The sequence below is a fragment of the Rhinolophus hipposideros genome, assembly GCF_964194185.1.
Source record: "Rhinolophus hipposideros genome assembly, chromosome: 17".
NCBI lineage: Eukaryota > Metazoa > Chordata > Mammalia > Chiroptera > Rhinolophidae > Rhinolophus > Rhinolophus hipposideros.
Genome location: NC_138063.1, coordinates 22,720,026 through 22,739,799, shown reverse-complemented (window position 1 = coordinate 22,739,799; position 19,774 = coordinate 22,720,026). Strand labels below are relative to the sequence as shown.

Here is a 19,774-nt window from a genome sequence, read left to right as displayed (position 1 = left end):
ACGGGACCAAAGACCCTGCAGGCCGCCCCGCACAACAAATGGCGCAATGAGCAGGGTCCCCCGCACAACAGACCCAAATCGTGTAATGGTCTCAGGTGAGGCAGGTAGATGGTAGAATAGTAATTCTCAAACTTGAGCATGCATCAGAATCACCTAGAAAGCTTGTTAAACAGATTTCCTGGGCCGCATCCCCAGAGTTTCTGATTCAGGAGGCGTGGCGAAGGGCCTGAGAATTTGCATTTCTCACAAGTTCCCAGGTGATGTTGATGCTGGTGGTCCAGGGAACACACTCTGAGAACCGCTGGTACAAACATAGACATGGGATGCTGCTTCCGGTCATCCCTTCCCCCTTCTTTGCATGTTGGAATGCACTGGTTTGCAAATTCTTGTGCATATAAAAATCATCTGTAGTGCTTACTGAAACAGATCCCTGGGGCTCAACTTCAAAGATTTTTATGTGGTAGCTATGGGTAGAGCTAAGAATCTGAGCTTCTAACAAACTCTTAGATTATATGGATGCTGCTGGATCAAGCTCCAGAGCATGAGATCGTTGCATAGTGGCGCTTAGTCCTGGCTCAAGTAGAATCAACTGATTCTAATACCCAGGCTGTATCCCAGGTCAATTAAGTCAGCACTGGGCCTGGGAACAGGTATTTTTTAAGCACCAGGTGTGATTCCAAGGGGCAGCCAGGGTTGAAAACAACTACAATGTCTGTTTTCTGGGCCCCAACCTGTCTCCAATCAAAGTCACTCTTACAAACTGTTAAACCCTCGCCACGCTCAGTCCCCAGATAAATTTTGACAAGGAGCAGTGGGCCTGACATGAGTACAATGAGAAGCACAGGGCGTCTGGAGGCAGGAGGCACAGAGAACCCTCAAAAGTAAAATGTGCCTCTTTCTCAGTGTTGGGCCCCAGTCCTCCACCCCAAAGGAGACTTGATAAAGAAAAATAAAACCACTAACAGGAAACATCTGGCTTAGTAGGCTGAGCAGATGAGCAGGGTTTCTCATTGGACCCGGAAGCCTGCTGATTGGGCAGCCTTGGCCCTGGAGGGGAAGAATAAAACAGTGTTGTGAGCAGCACCTCCGCCCAAGCTGCTTTCAGTTTGGAGTTTGTCTCCCTGACCCCGTGGGCACGGGCAGCGCTGGCCTAGTGGAGAGACGTGGCTACAGGTAAGAAGCTGCATGTGTGCTATGTGCGCAGGTACAGGATGGGGAATAAAGGCTGTCCCGGTGTGGGGAATAGAGAGTGGGAGGGGTGGAGAGGCAGAGACAGAAAGTGGAAAGGCAGGTAGGCAGGTGGTGCAAATAGAAAGGGAACTCCATCAAGACTTACAGGCAGAAAGCCCTGACCAGGTAGACATCTAAGAGGTAAAGGAGATGGAGAAAAGCAGCATACAGAGTAACACACAGAGCAAGTGCTGGGAGGTCCTCTAACTGGAAGAGGGCAAACAACACGTGGGTTTTGGTGGTGAGACAAGGCTCCACCCCTCTGTGAACTGCCTGGTGGGGCCAGGATTGGACAGGGACAGGTGGTGGTTCTCACTCCTCTCCTCACCACTTGCCTCTTGAGGATTCATTCTGAGTCAGGAGGACCCACGAGAATGTTGGAGAGAAACTGTCATCTATAGAGTGGCCTGAGGAGACGTGGCAAGAAGGGTCTGCACGTTCCTTCCTCGTTACCACAGCAGTCACCCAAATGGCTCAGAGAGCAGCCTGTGAGGGCCACTGTTTCTTGAAGAAAACTGTAGTTTTAACGTAAAAGGAGATGTTGACCGTACAATTTAACCATTTTATATTGTCTGGTATCATTTGTTTCATCTGGGTGGTGGGTCTTATTTCCTAAATGAGGTGGCGATTTCTGAGGCCAGGGTCCTCATCTTATAATTATGTGGACACAACATACTGTTGGACCCAAGCACATTGCTAAGCACAGGCTCTCCTTGCTGCTTGATTCAGTGAAGGCTGGGACGCTTAGGACTGTTATTTGAAGAAGGAAAGGGGGAGCCGGATGGGCTTCCATGGAGAGAGGGAAAGAGTGACTAAGTGTTAAGTGGCGAGAGTTGGGGATATCATAGAGCCAATTCCAGTCCCAGCTCTTAGCCTGGCTGTTTCCACTCCGTGACTTTGATCATGTCTATTTCCTCATCTATGAAATGGGAGTAATAATAGCAACTGACTCATGGGTTCGTTGGGAGGATCAAATGAACTAAACTGTGATGCTTCCCACACTTTAACGTGCACACAGATCTCCCGACGATCTTGTATTCTGTGTCAGTTGGTCCCAGGTGAGGTTTGAGGTGCTGTAATTTACAAGTTTTCAAGTGATCAGCAGGTTGCTGGTCTCCAGGCCACCGTTTATGGAGACGATGAGTGGTCCCCAGGCCAGCGGCATCAGCGTCACCTAGCAACTTGTTAGACATACAATTTCTCTGGCCAAACCCGGATCTACTGAACCAGAGACCCTGGGGGTGGGGCTGAGCCACCTGTTTCAACAAGCCCATCAGGGAATTCTGATGCAGGTGGAGTTGAAGAACTACTAAGCTCAGCACCGTACTTTCCTTTCAATCATACAAGTACTGACTTAATTTCCTATTGGGTGTCTAAATCTGTGCTAAGAAGTGTGGTGGGAGCCAAGGCCCTGTCATGCCTCGTAGCCTCAAGAAGCTTGGAATTTAGTTCAAGGAGTCCCAGCTACTGTGTATATAAGGGGCACGGAGCATGCAGGGGGTGCTGCTTATTTTTCAAATGTAGATTTATGGTTTTCTGCCACTACCACCCCTAAGGGACTTCAATTCAGTAAGTCTGGATTTTTACAGCAGAAGTCCAGCTTTTTATGACCCTTCTTCTATGATCTAGGACTACACTCTGACAAACAGTGATTTAGAAGGTGAGAGATGACTAAGACCAGAAAACTCACTGGAAAATAACCAGGTGCCAAATTGTATGATGCAGACCCTTGTGTGCTCTACACAGCTTTTGGAAGGGGGAGAAGTTTCTAAGACATGGCAAGCTAAGCAGAGTCCCTTAGGTCGCATGCAGTGTCAAGGTGTACGATCAGGTGAGATGGATATGGCCATAGCAGGCACTCTATCTCCATTAAATCACACAAATCCTACAGAGCTTATCATCTCATTCCCATTTTACAGATCAAATGCCCAAGGATCTAATAAGTTAGGTGACATATTCACAGATCCCAGCTCGTAAACCTCATAACCAGAATTTATACCCAAACCCCATGGCTGTCCCTGGAAGCTCTTGAGCAAGGGTGGGACTTGAGGACAGTGACAATTTGGGAATATTACTTCATTAAAGACAGGCAATACAAGTTGGAGACTGATGTGAGTAACCAGCCTGGACTACTAAGTGACGACTGGCCAAGGGAATTAAACAAGAGAGGCTCAGAACTATTGAACATCATTAAGTGACGTGGAGATCTGCAGGGGACAATCATGACAAGGGCAGGAAACCTCAGTGGTGTGAACAAAGTGTCAGACATAAAGTCCAAAGATCTCGATCCACGTGCCATTTCTTTCTAATAGTGACTCTGAGCACAATGTTTTCTGTCCTTGAACCTGTCCGACCAGACAAGGTCGGAAAATTAAGTTTGCAAACTCATCCTAGGAAAAGTGCTACATACGTCATTGCTGAATATCATTACAGTCACCTTCGAAGTACTCCCCTTGGGAAGCTATGCACTGATGCCAGGACCTAGTCCACCCTTCAAAGCAATTTTGGAATTCTTTTTCTGGAATGGCCATCAGAGCTGTCATCGTATTACCCTTGATGTTCTGAATATCATCAAAATGTCTTCCTTTCAATGTTTCCTTTATCTTCAGTTAAAGAAAGAAGTCATTGGGGGCCAGATCAGGTGAGTAGGGAGGGTATTCCAATACAGTTATTTGTTTACTGGCTAAAAACTCCCTCACAGACAGTGCCGTGTGAGCTGGTGCATTGTCGTGATGCAAGAGCCATGAATTGTTGGTGAAAAGTTCAGGCCGGCTAACTTTTTTACGCAGCCTTTTCAGCACTTCCAAATATTAATAATAAACTTGGTTAATGGTTTGTTCAGTCCATGCAAATTCATAATGAATAATCCCTTTGATATCAAAAAAGGTTGGCAACATCCTTGCAACAAGTTTGCGAACTTAATTGTCTGATCTCTTAAAATGGAGATTATCATTCTTGCTCTGCCTTCCTCGGAGCTTGCCGTGAGAATCACATGTGTTTAAATGTTCTGAAAACTGTAAAATGAGATAGTGTTCATACTCTCAGCTAAGCTGCCTTAAATGTTATTGGACACATTAGTAGACTTAGTCCAAAGAAAATGTTTTCCCAGTCTTTTCACCGGGAATATATTTTTATGTCCTTATCACCATTTCAGCTCAGACAGCCAGCAGCTCTTCTTTCAGTCTGAAAACTCAATTTAAAAATAAAGATGCTTTTTAATACATAATTCTCAAGATCTTTCCACTGGCTCTATAAAGGAAGGAACTTTTAGGATTTTTTTTATAATACTTTTATTGAGGTATAACTCACATACCATATAATTGACTCACTTAAAGCATGCAATACATGGTTTTTAGAATATCCACAGAATGATGTAAGGGTCACGATCATCAATTTTAGAACATTTTCATCACTCCAAAAAGAAACCCTATACCTACTGGCCGTCACTCCCTTCTTCACTCCAACCCATCCAGCCCTTGGTAAATCTACTTTCTCTATAGATTTGCCTATTCTGGACATTTCATATATATGGAACCATATAATACGTGATCTTTTGTGACTAGCTTCTTTTACTTAGCATAATATTTTCAAGGTTCACCACGCTGTAGCATGGATTAATATTTCATTTTTTATTGCTGAATAATATTCCATTGTATTGTGATACCACGTTTTCTTTATCCATCAGTGAATGGATATTTGGATTGTTTCCACTTTAGGGCTATGGTGAATAATAGTACTATGAACATCAATATATAAGTTTTCGTGTGTTTTATTAATTTCACTTAGATCTATATATAGGAGTGGAATTACTGAGCTTTATGGTAACTATATGTTTAACTTTTGGGGAGACTGTCAGACTGTTTTCCAAAATGGCTGCACCATTTTACATTGCCACCAGCAGGAATGTATGCGAGTCTTAATTTTCTTCACTTGTTCATCAACAGTTATATTATCCATCTTCTTCTTTTTTTTTTTTTAATTAATTTTATTGGGGTGACAATTGTTAGTAAATTTACATAGATTTCAGGTGTACAATTCTGTATTACATCGTCTATAAATCCCATTGTGTGTTCACCACCCGGAGTCAGTTCTCCTTCCATCACCATATATTTGATCCCCTTTACCCTCATCACCCACCCCCCACCCCCTTACCCTCTGGTAACCACTAAATTATTGTCTGTGTCTATGAGTTTTTGTTTCTCATTTGTTTGTCTTGTTCTTTTTGGTTTATATACCACATATCAGTGAAATCATAGGGTTCTCTGCTTTTTCTGTCTATTATCCATCTTCTTTGATTCTAGCTCTCCTAGTGGGTATGCAGTGGTATCCCATTATGATTTTGGTTTGCATTTTCTTGACAGCTAACGATGTTGAGCATATTTTATGTCCGTATTGGCCATGTATACATATATCTTCTTTGGAGACACATTTATTCATATATTTTTCCCATTGTTTAAAATTAGGTTGTTTGTCTTTTTATTATTGTGTTGTAAGAGTATTTTACATATACCGAATACAAGTTCTTTATCAGATATATAATGTGAAAATATTTTCTATCACTCCATGGGTTGTCTTTTCACTTTCTCGATGATGTCCTCTGAAATATAAAAATTTTTAATTTTGATTTATCCTTTTTTTTCTTTTGTTGATTGGCTTTTGCGTCATATCTAAGAAACCATTGCCTTAATCCAAGGTAACAAAAACTTTTCTAAGAGTTCACAGCCCTCAAGAGTTTTAATCCTTATATTTAGGTCTTTGATTCATTTTGAGTTAGTTTTTGTATGCAATGTGAGGTAGGATCCTCAGTTTTTTGCATGTGAATATCCAGTTGTCCCAGGACCATTTATTGAAAAGACTATTTTTCCCACTTATAGGGAAACTTTTTTCAGAACCCAGAAAATAATTAATATACAGTCCTATTGTTCTAGGGTAATAGTTCCCAAACTGGTCTATCATGAACCGTAATAAACGTGTAACTGGAAAAAAAGAAAAAGAAAAAAGTCACATGATTAACAAGATCCAGGTACATTAAGTTACATAAAGTTAAACATCTTTCTTTATTGTAGATTTTTCCAGACGTTAGTGCCAAGGTGCTTTAATGAACCTCTCATTCTTACTTTATCAGAGAAGGCTCTTTATGTTGGCCACATAGCAGCATCTCTAGAAGCACATTTCCAAGGAACTCGGGTTTTGAATTCACTCTTTTAAAGGGATGAACTCATTCATTTGAATTCTGTTAAGATGTTTTAAGTTTGCTCTTTGAGAATTAAGCACAAACATGGTTGGAGTTTGTGTGTTTTACAGAGCTGCACCTTTTATCGTTAAGCAGGTCAGAGTAGAAATGACAATAGCCTGTGAATTCCTCTGGATTCCTTTTGGCAACTGGTTTGGGACCCACATTTTTAGTTTACTGTTGAAGCACCCATTTTTTTAAGTTAAATGTTAATATTAAACAGTAATTGTTTTTTGAAAGTGTGGTCCAAGAACCACCTGCAAACAAACCACTTGGGTGTGGTTTTAAAATGCAGATCCCTGGGGCCCCTTCACATCTAATCATCAGAAACTCTGAAGCTGGAACCCAGATGCTGCACTTTCAAGCTCCCCCTGATTCCTGTGCACACTCAAGGGTGAGAATTGCTATTTATCCTACAATTAAGGGAGAGAGCCAAGTTGTTTGTAGAGATATGGGGGTCAGAGGCTGACAGGTACCTAGGATGGATCCGCCTTTTCCTGCACCTTCTTTCCTTCCCCTTCTTTCCCATCTCCACTGTCTACTTCTGTGTTTTGCCTGTTGACACATCCTGAGCATACAATCGCCTAATTTAGGCAGACCAGTGCTTTGGGGCTTGTGATACCTACACATTGTCACTAGAGGGCGCCAAAGTATCTCCAAAAGCTTGAGCAAATCTCCTTTTCTCTCCTTCTCCACCGCTAGCGCTCTGCACAGGCCTGTCCCCCACCTCCCCGACTCTCTAAAAGATATCAGGTCACATAGGAGTGCATAGCTACTAAGAAAAGCACTTAATTTTGAGGCCTGGGGAATTTGCTTAATGGCTCTGAGCCCAAGTTTCTCATCCTAACAAGGAAATAACACAAATATGTTAGTGTCGTTCTTTTAATGGTTAAGTGAGAGAATAGAGGTAAAGCTGCTTGATTAGCTCCTAGCTACTATATTATTTTACCATAAGGGAGTGGTTTGCATTGCTAGGAAACCAGAAACCTTGAATTGCAAATATAAATTTAAAAATTTTTTTATTAATAAATTGTCAACAAATTTAAGGTCAGTCTTGGTTGTCTGCCCTCTATCTCCTTAGAAACCTTTTCATCTCTTCTATAGTATTTTTATCTAAACCTTGTAATTTTGCCTGCAGCACAGCTCATGGCCCCTGTCATGAGCAGAAGAGAGCAGGTTAGCTTAGGAGAGCCTCCCTCCTACAAAGCAGCTCAGCTCCAAGCTCACACTCACTGGGTTTCTTCCCTCAGGCTGTGCTAGGTTGTAAAAGATAGGTGTCATTCAGATGTCGTCTCCTAATTAATTGTGCTGTAATTAGCATAATAACGCCTTCTGTGGAGACAATTGTTGCGGTAGAGGAGCTAGTGGTGGAAGACGTAGATGCAGAGGCCGAGGTGGAAGCAGTAGAGGTGATGGAAGGTGGTGAGCTTGATGGTGGAGGTGGGGGTGGAAGTGATACAGGTGGTTGTGAAGCTGGTGAGGGGGGAGGCTGAAGGAGGTAGGGAGGTGGTGGTGGTGATGGTAGAGGCGCCCGTGGAAGTGGTGGTGAAGGTGGTGGGGGGAGTGGTAAAGGAGGTAGGAAAATGGTGGTCGACTCTCAGCAGCGGCAGAGAGTCCACCTGCCTAAAGGATAAATCCCAAACTCCTGAGCTTGACAAAGTGATTCATGATCCAGCTGCTGCTTACTTCTTTAGCTTCAGTTTTCATGAGCCACGCACACATACTCACACATACTCAGACACACACGCGCAATCACTAACCTCTTCCACATTAGGATAGCTGCTGAGCCTCAGACCCAATGCACCTTAATTTTAGTCTGTCTTTGTTCATACTATTCTTGTCATCACTTGCGTCCATTTTCCACCAGAAATACTCCTATTCAGTCTTCACTACCCAGTTGAAATGTCACTAGCGTCTTTTGTGAGGGTGTCTCTGATTCTCAAGGCAAAGTCGTTTCCTTTCTCTACACTTCTATGGTATTTTGTGCATACCTGAACTCGAACATTTTTAATCTAGCTTATAACAGGCTGATGGGGACTCCAAGGATCCCTTTACACTTAACCAAAAACTCTGGTCCAATGCCCTCAAGCCAGCAGTCACTCCCTTACAGTTTTGAATGCCTACTATGAGGTCGAGTGGCAGAGCTCAGACAGCCTGAAACAAATCTATTTTTAACATATATCCAGAAAAGTGAAAAAAAATCCTAAGTGAACACTTCATAAATAAATTTCCAATAAATAAACATACTCACGTGACCATCACCCAGATCAGGAAACAGAATATGACCAGCATCCAAAAGCCCCACAACAATTGTATTTAAAAATGCTTTATAACTATTTAAACTTAGGATTTTTAAAATGAGCTATCAAATTTCAAATACGTGACTAGTTACTAGCTTTTCAAAGACATCTTAGAAGTTACAGAAGCCAAATGCCCCTTGAGGAAGTCACTCTGAGGTTCTGGAGACACTGTGTTCTATTCCTGAGCAAAACTGATGCCCTCAGCTCACCCTGGACCCACAGTCGGCACATTGGAGCCTCGGAGCTGAGCCAGAATCTGGCGAGGCTGGTACGCGACCTAATTGAGTGAAACCACTACTGATGTTTGGAGAACAAAGTCATGGTGAATATAGGCACATTCCAGGCAGGAGTTAATAGAAGTGAGATGGAGAACGACTATTATTCGTTCCTTCTAACTCTGTGTTGGTCTCTTTGGTGGGGACTTCTCGTATACTATCCCAATGGAGTCATCTCCATCTTTAAAAAGAGGAAGCTGAGGAAAGCTAACAGGGCTTGGAGAACATCTACATATTATGATGCTTAGAAGCCCGAGAACCAGGATTTCAATCCATCTGGCTCCCAAGAACATCTTTCTAGAAGGAACAGCATAGGCAAAGTCCCTGGAGTGGTTATAAGGACAGTTTGTCAAGGGTGCTTCTACTCTGGGGAAACTGACACACCCATGTAACAGCCTCTTGAGGAGCAATGAGAGTTAAATATGGAAGGGGAGGGCAGCTCCTCATTACAGAGGGAAGGTCCTACACACATGTGGAGGAGCTTTAATGGGGGGCTTCTTCCATTGGTCCCAATTTTGGCTTTGCCCCTCCTGCCCTTCCATATCTTCCATCTGTGATGGTTAAGAATTCGTGGTGGGGATTTGGTGCATGCATGTGTGATGTCTTGATATCTATTTTTCTTCTGCATTTATGCAGATGCCTTGATGTTTTGTGTGGGTGTGTTTGGTAGTCCCTGCTGCCCTAGTATTTTTCATTAGAGAGAATGTACTTGCTCTATTATTAACGTATCACCTGGGCTCCCAGTATCACACATTTGGGATGGCACCCTAACCTTGTGACCTAACGTGCTTACAGGAGCAGCACAAGCCCAGCAGCCCACATGAGGTGATAGGACCAAAAGCTGACGTGTATGTGCAAAGATTCTAGCACATTCCTCCTTTATCTTGAGAGCTCCCTCTGTTCCAGGAAAGAGTACTGGGCAGCACGTTTCCTACCACCCCCTCAGGCTGACCTTCAAGTCCCTTCCCTAGGGCCTGCCCAGGTGCCTCAATGCCCTCTGCTATTGGCAGCTGTTGTGTCAAAGGCACCACGCGCCCTGGAGGCAGTTGGCTGGGCTGGTGCCTCACTCTGCCACTCACCAGCCTGGGAGAGTTCACCTCGCCAACTCTCTGCGTCTTCAGATTTCAAAGGAAAGATGATGCCACCTGAAGGGACTGAGGAGCATCTGCCCTCCATCCCCCGAGAGACAAATCATGGCTGGCAGAGGCCCATGGAGGGTTCTAGTGCAGGCGCTGCTGCCTAGACTTCTAAGGAGTGCCTCTGCTCACCCCTCCACCTCCTGCTGCCTCCTAACAGGGACCAAAGCTACTTCTAATTGCTCCCCTACCGTCCCAGAAGACACGCCCATGTTCTTATCTTCCCTGTCACTTCTGGGTAAACAGTCCCAAATTCAGTGTCTCCAGCCCTGAATCCTTGCCCAGACAGGAGTCCTTCATCTCCAACTGTGTCCTGGGCATTTCCACCTGCCCATCCAGACACCTCGAATACAGTGTCACAACCTTTCCTCCATGACCTTTATTCTACTTCATATTGTCATTTCATAATTTTTAGTGAAGTGTACTCATTATAAGTATACAGCCTAGTGAATTTTCACAAACAAACACAACTCAGGTAACCAGCAAGCATCCTGTCAAGACGCAGAACACTATCGCCACCCCAGAAGTCCCCCTGGTGCCCCCTTTCAATGGTGATTCATATCCTGGTTTCTCTCAGTCTAGCCTGTTTTTGAACTTCGTATCAATGAAGTATTGTGTCTGGCTTCTTTAGCTCAACATTGTAATTTGCATTCATACTATTGCATGGCATTGTAGGTCATCCATTCTCTTGTGGTGCCAATAAATAATTTTTTATCCACTCTACTGTTGATAGATGGTTAGATTTCCCACTTAGAGCTGTTACGAGTAGCCCTGACTTGAATGCTATGATGTATGTCTTTTGGTGTGATTGTATACATGCATTTCTTTTATATGCATACATTCTTAGGAAAACACTGCTGGGCTGTAGGGTGTGCCGATATCACTCTCGTAGATACTGCCAGACAGTTTTCTGAAGTGGGCATCTCCACGTCCGTTTCCACCAGCAGTGTATGTGAGTTCTGGTTGCTCCACCTCCTCACCAACACTTGGTGCCCTTTTTGATTCTCCTGTCCTTCACCCCATGCCTAGCGGGATCTCTTTTTCCTCCCCAACACTCTCATGCAGCCTTTCCCCTTGGGACTGCCCTGCTGTAGGCACCGTGAGCGGACCTCCCTGCTTTGGTCTTCAAACCACCCCATGAACCACTCTCAGATAATCTCCCTAAATGCTGCTGTCATCGTCACACTGCTCTATCCACAGAATTTCAATCGCTCCTGATCACCAGGGACTTTCGAGCTATAGCTGTTTATTTATCTGGCTTGTAGACACACTGCAAACCTAATCAGTGGTCTGCCGTCCTCGTCTTTTCTTCAGGTCTCAGTGCTGCCTTTCTAGTTCCCACCTGTCATTTTCCAATGCCTCATCCCTTCCTGTAAGTCTCAGACATCAACTTGTTTGGCAAGAAAACTGTCTTCTTTGTTAGCAGAGCTATAAGAAGCCCCCAAGCTGGGCAGAGCCTTCAGAGTCTTTCTAACACTGTCACTTCCAGAGAAGCTCCAAGTTATTGAGAACTTCCAAAACAATACTAGTGACTTGCCAAGTGTCTCATGACTTTCCTAAAGGGACAACAATCGCTTCTTATTTGCTGGTAGCATTTATTTGATCTGAAAGCAGGCAGAGCTTTGGATTTTAACTGGATGGAGAGAAGAGGGGGTAACAAACAGAAATTTCAAGTTGACTCTGCTTTTCAAACTGCTTCTTAGTGAGAGAAGCACCTTCCTCAGCTATAGTTTTCAAGCGTCTGCCACATTTAAGGAGGTTTTGACTAGTGGAAAGTGTTTGAAACTTCCTATCATTACAGAGAAATAGACACATGGGAAATAGAAAGCAGGTAAATTTTGCTTACTCCTTTCAAATATTAGAAGGCAAGTAAAACTTGTGTTTAATGTTTGCTTGCAGTTCATTATAGTTATTATTTGAATGTATATATACTTTATACAAGGGACCCCAATATACTCAACCCCACATTGTCCATATTTAAAGCTGAGAGCATAATTTTGCTCTTTTTAAATGGCCATAGAGGTTCGTAGTTCCATCTTTTCTTTTATACTATAGTATTTTTCTTCCCTATACTTTCTTTGATGCTGATTTTTGGTAGGGGCTCAATGCCTGGTTGGTGTACCGTATCACCAGGAAGCAAAATCAAAGGGTTGTCAATTGAGACGTCGTATGCACACATGAAGAAGCATTGCTTTCCTTGGGAACCCAAGTGGGGGCTGGATTGATGGGCCATGACTCACAACACACACCCTCCAGTGCAATCACAAAGCTGTTCACAGCCCACAAATATACCATGCTCCTCTCCACTGACACTAACGTTTCTTCCTGAAAGGCTGTTCCCTCTTTTCCTGCCTGCACTACATCCTATTCAAATGTTAATTAAGGGCCTTAAGATGCCCATTTCTTCAGTAAAGCCTTGTCTGCCTACTCCAGACACCACTGATAGTACCCAAACTCTTTTAGCGCTAAATTGTGTGGGCTATAGAAAGTACAGTTCCACCCAGGGTGTTTTAGCTTTGGGCCAAAGGAGTTGTATACCAGCGTGGGGTGGGGGGAATCATTGCAGGGGTCCTAGGGTCAAAAGGCCAAGGAATCCATGATGGAGAACCAAGGGGTGGAGCTCACCCAGGAAAGCACTTAGGAAAATCCCCGAGTCCCTGGTGCGGGAGTTGCTCCTGCAATACAGGGAGTGTCCGTCCTGTGGGTGGGCAGGAGGCAGAGGCCTCTGACTAGATCATAGGATCCACTGCCAGACTCCCTGGGCAGGAGGAGGCCTGCCCCTGTACGTGCAAGCAGCAACCTTTCGTGATCTGCGATAATCTGTCCTGATGACTGAGGGCTGTAAGGCACCACCAAGCCTACGTAATGCCATTAGCTCTGTGCTGAGGGTGGGACCTGCTGGGGTGGCTTGATGGAATCTAATGGGATGATGACGCTTTGCCTAGAGCACTGCCACCGGCCGATGTGTGACAGTGTGCTCCACGCTGCCAACTGGAATGCAATTATGACTCACTTGGACTCACCATGGTGTCTCCAACCAAGACACTGGAATTTGCACGCTGTCACCACTCCAAGGGCATGAATCCATCCCTTTTCACTAAGTCTCAAGGAAAGGAATGCTTGAGAGTGTTGCTTTTCAAATTTTAATGTGCATGCAAACCTCCCGGGGATCTGGTTTAAATGCAATTTATGGTTATGAAGGGCGAGGATGTTAATGGCGCACCCTTAGAGTACATTTGTGCAGTGTACAACCTGCACACCTTCAGGTTGTGGACACCAGAGACCTACATGATGGGCCTTACCCTGTCCTGCATTTAATTTAAAGGCTGGAAAGAATGTGATGCGTGTGGTCATCTGATAAAAGTCCGAGGTGGGATGGAGTTTCCCTCGCCCTTCTGCCATGTGCAAGAGAACCACTAGCTATTAAATAGAGTTGAACAATTGCACAACTGCGTTTAAGAGCTAAAAATGGAGGCACCGCAGTGCCTCCTGGCATCACCTGTCTCCATCGTGCCTTGGCAAGGGCAGGCGGTAGAGGTCTGAGAGAGACATTTGAGAAAGAGATTTGTGTGCCTGCTTGGCTCTTGGCTCCACAGCTAGGGAATTCTTACCACAAAGGGTGCCCCCTCCACCCCACCACCACCACCCACCACCGAGTGGCTTTCTGGGTCAGTGGGAGTTTGGACTGTCATCTGGTGCCTTTTTGTCTGACTGTTTACCAAACTAAACGTTGTGGGCTCAGAACACACTGCCGAGAAACACTCTGTTCCAGACTCGCTGTCTTTGCTTCTGTCTTTATGGGGGTTCAGAGGACAGAAAGAGAAGAATGAGAATGTTTTTTCTTTAGCACATTCTCTTCCGTTTAGAAAAGGGCTGCTCAGGATGCAGGATGCAGAAGAGCCCTCTGCAGCAGTTCTCTCCTGTAGAATCCCTGAGTGAGGGCCCTGCCCAGCTGCATTTGTGACACAAATGATTCGTAAAGTGAAACTGCTTATAGCTAGGTCACTATCAAGCAGCAATCAGAGTGAAACAGAGTTGGGATGATTTCTGAGTCAAACAATACGTAGTTAGAAAGATTGACAAGTGCAAGACATTGTAGAAAATATTAAAATCATGTCATTATCCATAGTTTTGTTCCCCCTTCTTCCCCTTGTCTTCCCCTACTTCTTATCTCCTCTTACAAATATTTTATGAACTTCCTCAAAACCTCTCTGGAAAGAAAGAGATCTGTTATGAATATAGAGGCATATTAGATTCTGACTTTGCCATCCAAGATCTTCCAGCCTAGGTGGGCCTTCGCAAAAAATAAATAAATAAATAAATAAAAAATAATAGATAATGCCAGAGTTGTTGCAGTCCCCATATGCAATGAGGAATATGGACATAAATTGCTTTCAGCTCCCAGGAGTGCAAACATGGAGAGGAGTCAGCTGGGAAAGCCAAATAGAGGAGGAACGAAAGCTGGGTATGAATGTGGAGAGAGTGGGTAGGGAGAGAGGAGAGAGAACTTTCTAGGGGCCAAAAATTTATGGAGAAGCTCCAAAAGGAGAAAAGCTCTACATATATTCTCTTGTGATTGAGCCAGACAGAGCGGTGGAAGATGAGTTCAGAGAATAAGGAAAGTGGAGAGACACACAAGGAGAAGCACTGGGAAACACTCAGGGGAGACAGAACGGAAAACAACGTCAGGGATTAAACACTAGGGAAATGATACTCTGTAAATGATACCAGGAGGTGCTGGAGAAAGAACTGAGAAAAAGTCATTGAATTGTGCATTTAGGACTGTTTTAAAATACCAAAGAATCCATGTATGCACTCTTTATTGGGTGCCCAATTGTCCCTCTGATCTCCAGCGTGGGAGCTCTTTCTAAAGCCACAGCAACTTGGCAGCAGCAGACCCTGGCATTTTGCGATCTTGCAGTATAAAAACTTGGTGAGTTTGATCACCCAACTACCTCGTTCAGGGTTCTTGCCGAATACTTGTCTCCCTGCTCATAACTATATGCCTTCTGATGTCAGAGCCAGAAAAAAGCTTTTCCCCTGGCTCACGCTGGGAGAAGGGACCCTTACAGCAATCCTCAAGGACAAACCAACACTGACTGAGAGATGCAGATGTCAAAATGGTGGCACCTCTTTTGTCAAGTCCATAGCTTTACATGCATCAGTGCCAGACTTCACCATGACCTTATGAAGGAAGTAAACTTACCCCATTTCACAATGAGGAATCTAATATTCAGAGAGGGTGAGTAACATACCTAAAGAGAGCTTAGGCAAGGGACACAGGTAGTAAGGAAAAAGGTCGGTTTCAAACTCAGGTCTGTCTAACTCAGAATCCCACATACTTCACACTGCCTTGTACCATGTACAAGGCTGTATTTTGTGAGCAGCACATAAGGTTTGATGAGGTGTGGCTTTATAGGGACCAGGAGAGGCCAGGGAGGAAGGGTGGGGGAGGAGATTGTTCTGCCAAGAAAACTTGAGACTTAATACATACCCTCAGCCCCTGACCAGGGCCACTGAAGCAGAAGGCTTCATGGGTGTTGAGGTGACTTCAGGACAAGGTCTATAAATATGTGTTGGTGGTGGTTTGTGCTGGTTTCAGCTTATCAATAACCAGTGTTGTGGCTAGACCCTTGTGGTGGTTGTAACAGTCGCAAGACACCCTTCAACAATAACCATGAGGAAACTTTGATAAATATTTATTACCCACAGGACCTGGAAATTACACAGCCTACCTGGGGAGGTTGTGGGTAGAGAGACAGAATGCGCATTTGCATGGCTCTGGAGTTCTGCTTTTCCTGGGGTTTAGGGTCGGGACCTAGGTTTTCTTGAGCTTTCTCTTTTTGACCTTGAAAAAGAATATACCTGTCAAAAAGACTCCTTGTGGTTAACTGGGCCCAAATTTATAATCAGAGTTAGCAGCCATTCTTTACCAGGGGCCTCTCTCACACAAGCATGTCAGGGAAAAGCCACAGACTGGGCTGCCAAGCCTCCGGCACTGTGTTGCTGCCGCTGAGCCAACTCTTATAAAGGAGTTTTTTGAATCGTTTTTGGACCAATGGGCTGAGACCTGCCACGTCCAAGCAGAGTTTGCAACTATATCCTCATTGGCATCTTCACCGACCAATCAGGATGTGCAATTCCGACCCATCAGGACGATGCTATGGGGACCAATCAGACGGTGCAAATTTGGATTTCTCATTTGCACAGAGTGAATGATCAACCATTTGTGCAATTCTTATCATTGAATGACTATCATTATGATTATTATTACTCTGAAGGATTGTAGCCCACTCGCATAAGGAACTTATAGAAACAGTCATGTGATTCCTTTCATTCCTATACTAGGCCTTCAAATAATCCTCTTCTGATTCATTTTTCTCTTTTAGGGTAACCCTAGGAGTTTTTCTCCTTAGGAAAAAAAAATGTTGGAGGGAGATATGCCTGAATCTCAAAATTCTAATCTTGGTCTCCCTCTCAGGACACACACACACACACACACACACACACACACACACACACACACACCTGGAGGCCAGGAGTCCCCAAGAAGAAACCCTGTGGTTTGGCGGGTGTCCAGGGGGTGGAGCCAGAGAGTTGCCAGCACTTTGCTGACCACTGACAAGGGCTATCAGCTCATCCAGGTGGGCAGGAGGCCAGAGGAACGACTGATGAGCTCTGCACAGTTTTCTGTGGGTTTGGGGTTTTTTCTTCTTAATCCTGTGTTCATGAAGTGCACCTGAGTTAGAGTTCTACCGTAACAGAACATGCCACAATACTGACAGGAAGAATGAGGAAGAAATGGATTTTTCACTTGAATTTTACATTCCTCTGCTATGGAATGTTTGCTTCTGGACTTTTAAACGGCAGCAGAATTTGTCCTGAGGTTCTCTTGTAGATGGAAGGACATTCCAGGGAAACACTTATATTAATATTTTTGTTCTCACTGGGGGAAAAGGTAGCTGGGTTCCCAGAAAACAAATTGTCTATCTCTTGTTCTCCCCACCCTCGCACCACACCCCTTGGGACCTTGCTGGATTCTTACACCTGTGCAGAAGCTGTGTCAAGTCTAAGAGAAAAAACTTCCCCCGGGAACAGCCACTTAGCTCCAGAGTCTATTGCATAGCAACCTGCCCGTTGGTTTTTTATTTGTTTTTCATTTTTATGGTTCCAATCATTGGGGGTTTTTTTCCCGCCTTTTTTTCTTTTCCCCTTAGTTTCAGGTGTACAAAACAATGTAATAGTTAGACACTTACGCCCCTTGGTTTTTAAAGTGACACTCTGTTGATCCTTTTCAGTTACAAATCTTCCAAAAAATATTTCAGGGTGAGGGTAGGAGCGACAGGAGACAGCATAAATCAGAAAAAGATGAATTTGAGTAGGATTATCACTGGTCAAAGACCTCGGAACAACATGAAAAGGATGGAAAGCTGTTAGCACCGAATCAGGAACAGAGAGAAAGAAAGAGACATCAGGTAGAGGACAGGGGACCAGTTTCTCAGCAATGCTTTGGCACTGGTGCCTGAAGTGGGAGGAGAGAGCCAAGTGCACGGATATGCAGAGTGGGGTTCTGAGTATAAAACTGTTAGGTGCCTCCCTCCCAGCACTGCCTCCTCCTAAACACCCTCCCTTTCAGCAGAGCCCAGCCGGCCTTTATCAGCCAGTGCCTTCTGCCACCAGGAAGCCAGCTGCAGTGTGAGTACCCCCCTCATTTCTCTTCATTTCCAACTGTTCATGGTTGGGGTGGGGGGGCTTGTCTTCTTTAATTTTTGTTCTTTTTCCCTTTTCTTTTTTTTGTTTTTGTTTTTGTTTTGTTTTTTGTTTTAATGGAGAAATGTTTCAGATGGTCGGAACTAAGCAGAAGCAGCAAAGTCAGCGTTCTGGGAGATTAGAAAGCAATTTCCCAAAAGCCACAGGCTTCTTCCTGGAAGCTTGAAAGTGATGTCTTTGTTTATGATTTCTGAGGCAGGGTGGGAGCAGCACCTGACCTCTGTGTGGAAGAGGGTTTTCAACAAGGTGTCTACTGGACGTGCTAAACGACTCTGAGTTCTTCAACACTGTACAGGAGTTTCAGGTTGTGTTCTTTAAATTATTAAGTAAACCTGGAGACATATCAATATGACTCCAAAAAAAGGGGGGTACTGTCCATGGCTCTTTCCTACTGTGGTTTTGTGGATGTTTCTGTGTGTGCTGTCATGCTGAAGGGAGTGTGCTCACCCATCAGGAGAACTCATCAGGCACACTGGCAGCGCAAATTTGCCAGGTTCTTTGTAGCTGTACTTTCTAATGTGGAATTCAGACCTCAAGGCTTCTAGGAGTGGTGTGTTCCGAGGAGAGAAGTATTTTAATTAGGAGACAAGAATAACTGACAGCGTTTTGTTTCTGATTACAGCTTTAAAGAAAACTGAACATCTCCCACTATTTAAAACAAAAACTACCTAAAATAAAGATTGTTGTAAGTACCAAATAAATGTCAGTCTCAAAAATCTCTTTAATAGGATGGAGCATGAATGTTTAAATGCTTTCTTCTATATCCATGTCCAAAACTTTGCATTATTTTTTAAAGTGATACAGACATACTCATTTTATTGCACTATTCTTTATTGTATATTATGGGATTTTTTTTTTTTTTTTTTTTTACAAAGTGAACATAAACTCTCCACCAGAAAATAGATTAAATAAACTCGCCAAAGGCTCAGATCATTGTTAGCATTTTTTAGCAATAAAATATTTTTAATCAAGGTGTGTAGTTTGTTTTTAGACATAATGCTATTGCACATTTAATAGACTACAGTATGATAGAAACATAATTTCTGTAGGCCCTAGGAACCCAAAAATTCATGTGACTTGCTTTATTGTGATAATCATTTTATTGCAGTGGTCTGGAGTTAAACCAGCAGTATCTATGAGGTACTTCTAGAAGTATCTATATACTTGAGACGTAGAAAATTGAAGACTTTCAGGTCTCTCCAATTATACTAATTTCTAATACATGCTGACAATACAATGGGTTTTATTTTGTTCAATAAAATAGGAAATGTGGGTTGAATTGACATTTTGATATTGCCTTGTATTAAAATGATGGGCATTGTTTTGTTTCAATAGTGATCTGGGCTATTAAAAGTATTTTCTGACTCCTGCCAAAAAGCAGCTTCCAGATAATCTAGGGATGTTAAGTTCAGCACACATAGGCCTTGTTATGGATGTGTCAGTAATACGGGAAAATGAGGCTTACTTTGAGACACAGGAAAATGTTTCTTTGTCAGAGCAGTCACTGCTTCCAGAAAGGGCACAGGGTGAAACTGGGGATGGCCAAATCCTTTGTCGTACGCATAGTTCAACCCCCTTCTCAGACTTCTTTCAAGGCAACCATGGAGACAGCCTGTGTTCAGTGTATCACTGAGACCTAGCACCTACTGCAGACTGCATTCAGAAGCTGCTCATACACTGTTGACTTGACTAGAATCTTGGGCAGCATTAATGTGCTCCCGACTGGAAGACAGAGCCACCAGGGCTTACCAATTCCATAGGGCTGACTGCTGAGGGAACTTGCAAAGTTCCCACTCTGAACCTCAGTTTTCTATAAAATGAAGGCTTGAA

General features: G+C 43.8%; 1 protein-coding gene across 3 annotated transcripts in view; it reads left to right on the top strand.

The window, feature by feature from the left end:
* Positions 1 to 19,774, top strand: part of LOC308509890 (urea transporter 2) — a 466,037-nt gene that overhangs the window by 423,503 nt on the left and 22,760 nt on the right. Inside the window, exons 1-3 of one of the 3 annotated variants that reach the window (XM_081078413.1) lie at positions 1,053 to 1,173; positions 17,814 to 17,869; positions 18,567 to 18,629. The gene's annotated coding sequence lies outside the window, so the exon portion shown is untranslated. Of the gene's footprint in view, positions 1,174 to 17,813; positions 17,870 to 18,566; positions 18,630 to 19,774 lie in introns of those variants that run through there. The other 2 variants (XM_081078412.1, XM_081078414.1) reach the window with 2 other exon arrangements.